Source organism: Littorina saxatilis, linkage group LG10 (assembly GCF_037325665.1).
Source record: "Littorina saxatilis isolate snail1 linkage group LG10, US_GU_Lsax_2.0, whole genome shotgun sequence".
In the NCBI taxonomy this organism is placed as follows: domain Eukaryota; kingdom Metazoa; phylum Mollusca; class Gastropoda; order Littorinimorpha; family Littorinidae; genus Littorina; species Littorina saxatilis.
The window spans coordinates 6,792,374-6,802,373 of NC_090254.1; positions in this window are offsets into that span (position 1 = coordinate 6,792,374).

The following is a 10,000-nucleotide window of genomic DNA, read 5'->3' on the forward strand; positions in this document are numbered from 1 at the left end:
GAAGAAGGCAAGATTCTCCTCAGTGAGCACACTTGAACCGTAACCACAAAATCTGCTGCTGACGCCTTAGTCGCGAAACACATAAGAGCACAGGTATCGGAATTTAAAACCACGAGTCGACCGCTTACAAACTTCGCGTCACACTACACAGCTAGACCGGTTCACGACAAATTTGGGCAGAGCTTCGACACGTTCACGGCCACAACACAATAGGAGCACGACACAGCTCGCTCGATCACTAAACGCGTTTTCTGATCTAGCCTAATGTTCACCCTTTTAAAGACAGTGGTCACCCCGACTCCTTGTGGCGATAAGCCAATAGGGAGGCTACCCGGTCTAAGCCAACGGGGGGTGTTGTACTTAAAATTCCTGCCCAATGATAGGGATCGTTACAGATGCAGAGAGCCCTGTCTGTTTTACACACAGAATAAGGCTTATTACAAGCAATTACAAAGCTGATACTCAACTCAACTCAACTCAACTTAAATTTATTAATCCATATGGAAATTATATTGTAACAATACTCATTTCCAATCAAAAGAATAAGAATGCATAATAAAAAATAAAAACATCATAAGAAAATAAGTGAGTATGATTATTATGAGTATGATCACAGTCTCACTAACGCAAACAGTCATCCGTCAAGTCAAGTCTGCCAACACACAACTAGTACCATAATACTCAAATACAAGCTAAACGGGGAAAGTTATGGGATCCTACCACCTAACTCTGGGATAAGATAGATTAGAAATGAATCCGGTTAAGAGTCTACTCTACGATAGTAAACACACTTCCTCGACCGGTTTACAACAATAAAGTACAGTGCACAACGACAACCAGGTATTATTTAGTCACTCATTAGGCACTGATGGTTAGAGGTTACTCTGCTGCTTCTCACCATTTTAAGTTAGGGATTTCCTAGCACAAAGGGCACTATTTAAAGGTAAACCCAATGTAACTAGCACACACACACAGGGGGAATAGCTATAGACAGGGGAGGCAACTGGGTCGGGCAGGAGATAACACACACAAAAAAGACGGGGTACGCCACTTGGCTACACATGCTTTTCACATTTTTACATTTTCCTGAAGAGTTTGTTATGCTCTATCCAGTGGTGAAAACCGTTTTAGAAAAGAGCGACAACTTTTTGAGTTATAAGCCTGTGGCTCAGTTGACCCTCATACTGTTACCAGAGACCCCCCGAACTTATATTAAGCCTAGCGCAGAACCGCGCGAGGTGACATGCGACTCATTCCGTGGTGGAGGGTCATGATATGACAAATTACTGACACCAATAACAAACCAAAGGGACAGGGCAAGGTAGGCTCAACACGATGTGGCACAGAGCGTTCTTCACCGCTGGCTTCGCCGTCGTCTTTCTCGTTCCATTCACACTAACTCTCGTAGACCAGATGACAGTCACGACCGAAACACTGCTGCTCTGCTTGGGGAAGAACGGAAGTGTATTTCTCAGTGCAAGGACAATATACGTTGTGTTCATGCAGCATGACAACGTCACCAACGACTCAGTTCCTACACCAATGACGTTGTCTTGTGACCTGCAGATCTCAGGCCAGAGCGGCACGGTCATGTCTGTGTTAGTGAGGACTCACAAGTGCACCACGCCTCACAGCACTGTCTCTGTGTCGGACGGCGTCTCACGAGAACTGTGGACTGGCTGTGAGGAGTTCTTCTTCCCGGGCCGTGACTTCACGTCACGCAGCAATGACGTCACTGTGACAATCACGCTCCTCAACCACTCCGTTCCCTTTTTGCTGGCAATGGTCATCAGAGCTGTTGGTCATCACGAGCCTGGTCAGCTTGAACTACGTTATGTAACGGACACTCTGGGTACGTGAACGAGCACGTTTTGTTCTCATTTTGGAATTTGATGAAATGAAAGCATTTCTGATTTTTTTCATCAGATTTTTGTGTGGCAGGTTTGAGAAGCAAAACGAAGTAAGCTAGTACAGAAGCCGAGAACGGACGTTGTAACGGTTTTCCGTTAAAATTTTGTAAACGTTCGTAACGTCCCAGAAACAAATGGGACATGTACGCAACTTTGTATGCTTTGCCAGAAATGGTGCCATTACATGTGTGTCAAGTTTCAGAATCATTCTTGCATGGGCTCAAAAGTTATAGCCTCATGACTTTGAAGAAATAAAAAGTAAAATCTCACTCCACTGCCGGCGCTGTTCTATTTTTAGATGATGACCTGCAAAACTGATATCAAGGTGGCTGAGTGTTCGGGATACACACTTTCCACTATTTAGGTTAATTACACAAAGCTGATCGATTGAAACTTTCTTCCCTTGGTTAAGATCTGCTATTAGGTGTGTTGTATTTGAAATGTGTCTTTGGCACGGTGTTGTGGTGTGCAAGCGCGTGAGATTATGCATCTGTCTGTCTGTGAAGTGCTCAAAATAATTATACTTTTTGAGTTTGTGTGACTGTTCCTGTAGCTTGATGTTCTCGATTTACGAATTAAGGGACAATCAAAAAGGCGTTATCTCTGTGTCATAACGGACAGATAACGGTTCTATGTATAGTAGGCCGTTATGACCTCGAGACAATGCTCTTACAGACTCTTAAAAACCTGGCGATGTCCATTTCCATAGCTCCATTTCGTAGCATTCCAATTGTCGTCACAGCAAATGCCAGATTGTGACTCGCCATTATCAAGACGACGATGAGAAAAACCCATGCAGTGTTGCCTCCATCTGACGTCATATTTTGGAATCATATGACGTCATGTCTGCATTCTTATGTCTTTTTGATTCTTTGTCTTCTTTACTTCTTTCTTATATACAGCACAGCTGTGTTCAAAACACGTGAACAGTTCTTTTCTGCAACTGCTACTGAGCAAGTTGTTTGCATCATCCGTGAAGGCTGTACGCATCCTATCGGAGAACGGGAAACACATTTTAAAGAAAGTGTCCTTACAAAAAGTTGCGCGAAAGACACCAAGGACAGTATTTTTCACCTCTTGTCAAACGATCATAACTTTTAACTTGTAAAGAATGTTTCTGAAACTTGGCACACATGTAATGGCACCATTTGTTGTAACGTATACAAAGTTGCGTGCATGTCACATTTGTTTCTGGAACGTTACAAACGTTTACAATTGTTAACGGAAAACCGTTACAATGTCATCGTTCTGTGACATTTGGAGAGGCTGCTATTTGTTTTAGATTTATTGCATATCAACTGCGGCTACCCAACAAACAGACCATAAAAAAACTGGATTTGTTGCTGCTTTCCAGGATTGTGGTCGCTCTCTTTAACACGCTGGATCAGCCTGACTGCGCGGCGGATTTGATGTAAAAAATGTAAAATATCATTCAGTTTAAGTCACCGTTTCGAGGGTTGAAAGTAAATGATGCCGTCAAAAAACGCAATTTTTGAGGGTAGGCGTGGTCATATGGACCAGTGACGTCATTCCCAAATATTGATCAGATCCAGGAAACACATTTTTGAGCAGAAGAAAGACTGATCTTTAAATACACGTATGTTTCTGATCCAAAAACTACTGTTTAACATCTGGGCTATACCCCTGAAAAAATATCCTTAACTTTTTGTGCTCAGTGTACAAACAACGACAGAAAGTGATTAGTTCGGAGAGAAAACATCCATAAACAGACTCCTAACAATCCAAAATTCAGAATTAAAAAACAAGAATTGTAGGTTACCGGAACGTTTAATTATTGACTAAACGAAACGTGCTATTTGAATAACGTCGACCCAGTTGTCTTTTAAGGAGACAGACAGACAAACACTTAATGATACAAATAATCAACTTATCTCATAATCGTCGATGAATCTCACATCAACTCGAGACAAGTGTCCTGGGATCTGTTAGAATAAGTAAGCAGCATTGAGCATCAACAACTCTCAACTATGACGTTGGTGTGTTAATCATTCACTTGGTGTTTGTGATTCACTTGGTGTTTGTCATTCACTTGGTGTTTGTCATTCACTTGGTGTTTGTGATTCACTTGGTGTTTGTGATTCACTTGGTGTTTGTGATTCACTTGGTGTTTGTGATTCACTTGGTGTTTGTGATTCACTCGGTGTTTGTCATTCACTTGGTGTTTGTCATTCACTTGGTGTTTGTGATTCACTCGGTGTTTGTGATTCACTTGGTGTTTGTCATTCACTTGGTGTTTGTGATTCACTTGGTGTTTGTCATTCACTTGGTGTTTGTCATTCACTTGGTGTTTGTCATTCACTTGGTGTTTGTGATTCACTTGGTGCTTGTCATTCACTTGGTGTTTGTGATTCACTTGGTGTTTGTGATTCACTCGGTGTTTGTCATTCACTCGGTGTTTGTCATTCACTTGGTGTTTGTCATCCACTTGGTGTTTGTTTGTGATTCACTTGGTGTTTGTGATTCACTTGGTGTTTGTGATTCACTTGGTGTTTGTGATTCACTTGGTGCTTGTCATTCACTTGGTGTTTGTCATTCACTTGGTGTTTGTGATTCACTTGGTGCTTGTCATTCACTTGGTGTTTGTCATTCACTTGGTGTTTGTGATTCACTTGGTGTTTGTGATTCACTCGGTGTTTGTCATTCACTTGGTGTTTGTCATTCACTTGGTGTTTGTGATTCACTTGGTGCTTGTCATTCACTTGGTGTTTGTGATTCACTTGGTGTTTGTCATTCACTCGGTGTTTGTCATTCACTTGGTGTTTGTCATCCACTTGGTGTTTGTTTGTGATTCACTTGGTGTTTGTGATTCACTTGGTGTTTGTGATTCACTTGGTGTTTGTGATTCACTTGGTGTTTGTGATTCACTTGGTGTTTGTGATTCACTTGGTGCTTGTCATTCACTTGATGTTTGTGATTCACTTGGTGTTTGTCATTCACTTGGTGTTTGTCATTCACTTGATGCTTGTCATTCACTTGGTGTTTGTCATTCACTTGGTGTTTGTCATTCACTTGGTGCTTGTGATTCACTTGGTGTTTGTCATTCACTTGATGTTTGTGATTCACTTGGTGTTTGTCATTCACTTGGTGTTTGTGATTCACTTGGTGTTTGTGATTCACTCGGTGTTTGTCATTCACTTGGTGTTTGTCATTCACTTGGTGTTTGTCATTCACTTGGTGTTTGTCATTCACTTGGTGTTTGTCATTCACTTGGTGTTTGTCATTCACTTGGTGTTTGTCATTCACTTGGTGTTTGTCATTCACTTGGTGTTTGTCATTCACTTGGTGTTTGTCATTCACTTGGTGTTTGTCATTCACTTGGTGTTTGTCATTCACTTGGTGTTTGTCATCCACTTGGTGTTTGTCGTTCTCTTGGTGTTTGTCATTCACTCGGTGTTTGTCATTCACTTGGTGTTTGTCATCCACTTGGTGTTTGTCATTCACTTGATGTTTGTCATTCACTTGGTGTTTGTCATTCACTTAATTGGTGTTTGTCGTTCACTTGGTGTTTGTCATTCACTTGGTGTTTGTCATTCACTTGATGCTTGTCATTCACTTGGTGTTTGTCATTCACTTGGTGTTTGTCATTCACTTGGTGTTTGTCATTCACTTGGTGTTTGTCATTCACTTGGTGTTTGTCATTCACTTGGTGTTTCAGGCTTCGTGCAGACACCCGGATGGGATCCGACACAGCAGGTCTTCTATTCCTTGGGCATGGACAGTACGGTGGTGATACCCGTTCCCACAAACCACTCAGTCGTTCTCAGCCTTGTCTATCTTGACGTCAAGGACTCGAAAGACGCGTACGATGACGAATGGTACAATTTCAACCCCGACCCCATCTGTCTCGATGTAGTCTCGGTTCAACACACGCGGTCCCGGTATATGGGTCCGGAGTGTGGAGCTCTTACTGACGTGGTGCCCTTTGTGGAGTTTTCTGGTGAGGTTGCTGTGCGATTTACAAGCGACACTGTGGCTCATCATGTTGGCTTTTTAAACTATAAAGGCAGTGCATTTAAACGAAAAGATGTGGAACGTAGGCATACCGGATTTCGACTCATCTTCACATTTCATCAGGTTGGGTTGTGTTTTTTGTGGTTTTTTTCTTCTTCAAACTTCCGCAGCTTTCCTCTTCCTTTTCTACAACCATTTGGAAATGTTGTCGTTTTTGGTATTGTATCAAACATTATAACTAAGCAATGTTGAAATTGGAATCCTCTATTGCAGTAACGGTTTTATTTCTAATCTTTATTGGTAGGGGAAGGGCTCCTAATATGGACCACTTTTTGTTTCATGCTGATAACTAGCTTGTTTTCTTGCGAACAAGTTTCATTTTGTGTTTGGTAGTTCTTCTCTCTTAGGTTAACCGTTAGGCCTAATTAGAGTTAAATAGCTTTGATAGACATTCAGCAAAAATTAAATACAGAAAAAATCACAAAGGGTCCATAGTATGGACCAGTGAAGCTTGTAAAGCCCCCTATATTTCAAAATAACATGATACAACTTGGTGTACAAGTCAGCCTAATTAAAATATGCTCTAGATTTATCTGTTTCGGGTTGATGAGAGCATTATTTGAAGCACACCAGGAAACTAAAGAAGCTTATCAAAAACAGAGTAAAAATAAGTGAAATTATCAACATCCACGAAAAGAAGACTTTTTGTTGCATTTTTTTTAAATCTCGAGGGCTAGTTATGGGTTATTTCAAGCAAGCTTCTTAATGAATTAATGAAAATAGCCTTTAGCTTTTATTTTCTTCGATTTGTTGAAGGTGGTCCATATTAGGGGACTCGCACATACTTTGAGATTTTGCTATCATTTTTTGTTTGCAGTAGAAACTCGGGGTCAACACTGCTAAAATGTAACAAATACTGTCTTAGCTGTCATATATAGCATTTTTGGGGTGATAAAAGCTTTGGCTGTGGACAAAAACGAGTCCGTTTTAGGCGGCAAATTTAGAGTGAACTCTACTAAAAGTGAAAAAAAGAGAAAAAGCCTAACGGTTTTGAGATTTCTGTTTCTGCAACTGTTTTGACATGTGCAAGTTATCCAGAGAGGGTGAATACAGCGAATAAAACTGTTTTGAGCGCTCTAGCGCCGTTAGTTTGTCAGAACAGAAGGTGGTCCATATTAGGAGCCGGTCCATATTAGGAGCCCTTCCCCTACTGTTGTCTGCCATATGCGTGCTTTCAATAAAAACAAAATACCCAAAGTCAACAATCTGCTAAATTTCCTTTACTGTATTTAAAGGCACAATCAGCTTCCCGTAAACCATCAGTTTCTGGTCACAGATACTAGCCTGATTTAGATCAGCTTTGTTTCAACCAACCACATTCGTTTCGTGACATATAAGGAAGTGCTACATCACAAATGTTGCGTACACGTCATTTCCGGTTGGCGGTGAAACGAAGTTCACACCAAAATCACAAACGACTTTCGTTGATTTGGGCGATTCTACGAATCTACTTTCGTTGACTTTGTAATTATGTTTTGGTTATTTCTGTATGGACACATTTAATTTATTGGATATAGGTTACCTGATTGTTATTCTAACTGTTCAAATCTTTTTACTTTAAGGTCTGGAGTGGACGCTAAAGTCAATCTTTCGCTGGATTTCTGAAGCATACATTTGGATAGGTTGGGCTGGGGAAAATCAAAGATGGCGGACAGGAGCCGATTGTCGCTTCACGACTTTAGAGTTTTATTTCTTCCCTAATATAAATAGATTACATATATTTTATATGGCAAACCTTAATTTGTGAACTGTCTTACTTTGAACAGTTATACATTGTATGAGTAGAGCTTCGGGTTGCAAATTAATCGCACATGTGTTGTCAGCGCTTCTTCTGCGAACAGAATTTCTCTGCTGCCGTCTAAACCGCGAAGTTTGCAACACGCACTGTTGAGTTTCGTTGTGCGCGCGAATCCGCAGTGGGCAAGATAAGATTAGGTGGCGCAACGAAAGTGGTGGGCTTTGTTCGCCTATCCAAATCAGGCTACTGTCAGGCTTTTACACACAGTAGAAACACCCTTTCGTTTGAACACTGACCGCTTGAGAACATCCTAGGTGCCCTCCGCAAAGAGCGAGCATTTTCCAAAGAATTTATGTTTGCGTGACCAGCCGGATTGACGTCAAACACAATCGGACGCCTCGCTTTGGCGCTAGAACTAACTTTTAAAATCTAAATAATAAATTGACAGCTTCTTACACAAACATTCTTAAATCATAAAATAAAAGGCCGAGCCTTCAAGGCTCGCGTATTTTCAACCGAGACAAATCTTTTATACATTATCATTCCTACAGGTACCGTAATCAGGGATGGCCAAATCGTCGGCCTGATCGCCAGGGGCGAGTAAAAAGTCCGCCGGGCTAGAAGAAACCGCCTTGCAACTCGCCCGGCTGGTCAAATGCATAACTTTAGTTTGTACTATCCAGCTATTATATAAACACAGCAGATCCGGGAACTTCTGCAAAATCATCGCCATATTTTAGTGAAACAAAAACTAGGCTCCTGTGGGTGTCACTGCTGTTTTAATTGTGAAAAGTCAAATTTGTTCTGTGGTATTTAGCAGGACAGCGGAATTTCTGGCGGGCTAGTGACTTTCTTGAAGTTATTCGCCCGGCTGGCAAGTACAAATTTTCAGATTTGGCCATCCCTGGTAACTATATGTTGAACACACACACACACACACACACACACACACACACACACACACACACACACACACACACACACACACACACACACGCGCGCGCGCGCGCGTCAGAAAAAAGATTGGATAGACCATGCTACACTGAGCAAATACATTCTGAAAACCTACATATTTATTTATTGTCTGTACAAGACATGAAATCCATACAAACTTCGAACAGAATAACAAGAAAAGCAAATGCTTTATAGGACATTTGTGCTTAAATCAATGTTCTGTTGGTTTGGTTTGCCCGTAGAACTCTTCAATCCTTCTGCTTCCTCGCCCCGGGGAAACGATGCAGTGTTCCGATCCCTCGTGGAGTGAGTACGCTCCCCACTACAGCTGCAACCTCCAAGTGGCCTGTGACGGCGGCGAGGACGAGACTGGCTGCAGTCAGCAGTGCGGTGTCGGGGGGTTCGCTGTGGGCGACTCCTGCTACTACCTGGGAAGAAGTCGTCGTGACTTGACGGGCAGAACAGCTCATAACGAGTGCAGGCAGTCTGGTGGTCGGCTCGCTAGCTTCAACACGCTCCCTGAGTGGGACCAAGTCATCTGGAATCTACGACGCAGTCCAGTTCCACGCTACTACTTTGGCCTTCGTCTTCCTCTGCAAAACTGGCCTGTCTAGTGAGTTGAGTTATGTAAGGAAAGTTAGGACACCTGGACTACGTATTAGAAAATTGGCTTTCAGAGTTTTAACTTAATTGAATCAAAACGAAAATGAAAGGAAAATGCGGTCGCTATATATAGTGCCGCCTCGAACTTGGTCTGAAGCTGATAAGACTGAGAACATTTCTCTACGATATTATCCGTGTAGGATTCCTTCCAGTATCGCAGCTGTTAGACCAACAAAAAAAATAGTCTGTTTACGGTAACATAGGCCAAAAAAAATAGGGTCGGTAGGTCGGGATTTTTTCTTTATTTTTTTTTCTTTCCAAAAAAACATATTTTTAAGTTATTTTGCCAAAAACAAAGACTTTTTTTCCCAAATGCCAAATGTTTGATTCTGTGTATTCCCGTGATTTATATCTGCATTGTGGAGTAATATACTTTAAGTTATTGAGACATCCCAGTGCACTAAGGGATTTATAGAGCAAATCGAGAAAATTCATTATTGAACGAAGCGCATAGCGCTGAGTTCAATAATTATTGTCGAGATTTGCTCTATAAATCCCTTAGTGCACTGGGATTGTTTCAATAACGATATTGTCGGTACCGCCAGAGAAAAAAAGAAGATACAACACGCACATTTTGCTACGCGCATTTGAATAGGTCAGGTCGTAGAAGATCTACTTTTGTGTGGGCTGTCTCAAGTGGGTCGTGCTTTCGTCACACGCAAACTCTTGTTTAATTTCTGTTGGTAAATTCCAGTGTAGCGTT